Below are 836 nucleotides of genomic sequence, written 5' to 3'. Positions count from 1 at the left end.
CGAGTGAGACTGTTTAAAAACATTATGGAGCTATAGAGATGGCTCAACAGTTAAGGATGTCGAACTTTTGCAGAGGACCCCAGTCAGGTTCCCAGCGCCCAGATCTGGTAGCTCACAACCTGTTGCCTCTGGTCTCTCCTGGCATCTGTTCTCACATGTAGGCTTAGAGTTTTCAAAATCTACTTAAATCAGGGTTCTCAAATGCTTTCATGTCCCCCCCCCCCCCGTAGCCCACCATCCAAAGGCAGGGGAGGAAAGAAGGTATGTAGGACAAGGGGGTGTGGACCTGGTTAGAAGTAGCTCTTTGCGGTAATTATAGGGTGCTGTCAGGGTACCAACAGTTCAAAGAGTGTCACCAAACACGAATCAGTGGCAGTGGCAAGATTCAGCAGAAACTGCCAGGCCTTCACCGGATAGGCACAAGTCAGCGGAAGCAACCAGAACCAGCTAAAATTCAAGGAAGTTCTCTGTTGTGCCTCTCAACAAGGTGAAGCTCAGCAAAGACGTGAGACCGACCGAGGAGGTGTGGTGGCTAGCCATGCAAGCACCGGTCACTGTCTGTTGGGTCCGACTTACCCATCTCCAAACATCGCCTGCCATCTCACAGGTCTGCTTCAGCAACACATGAGTCTCTGTTTCAGCAAAACATCACAGGAGTCTGCATCACATGACACAACCAGAAACTTCCAGTTCAACACACACACACACACACTTTTTTTTGTTTGTTTGTTTATTTTGTTTTTCAAGACAGGGTTTCTCTGTATAGCCCTGGCTGTCCTGGAACTCACTTTGTAGACCAGGCTGGCCTTGAACTCAGAAATCCACCTGCCTCTGCC

The sequence above is a fragment of the Mus pahari genome, chromosome 10 (assembly GCF_900095145.1).
Source record: "Mus pahari chromosome 10, PAHARI_EIJ_v1.1, whole genome shotgun sequence".
NCBI classification, from domain to species: domain Eukaryota; kingdom Metazoa; phylum Chordata; class Mammalia; order Rodentia; family Muridae; genus Mus; species Mus pahari.
The sequence above is the reverse complement of the archived record's forward strand: the minus strand, read 5'-3'. Positions refer to the sequence as shown.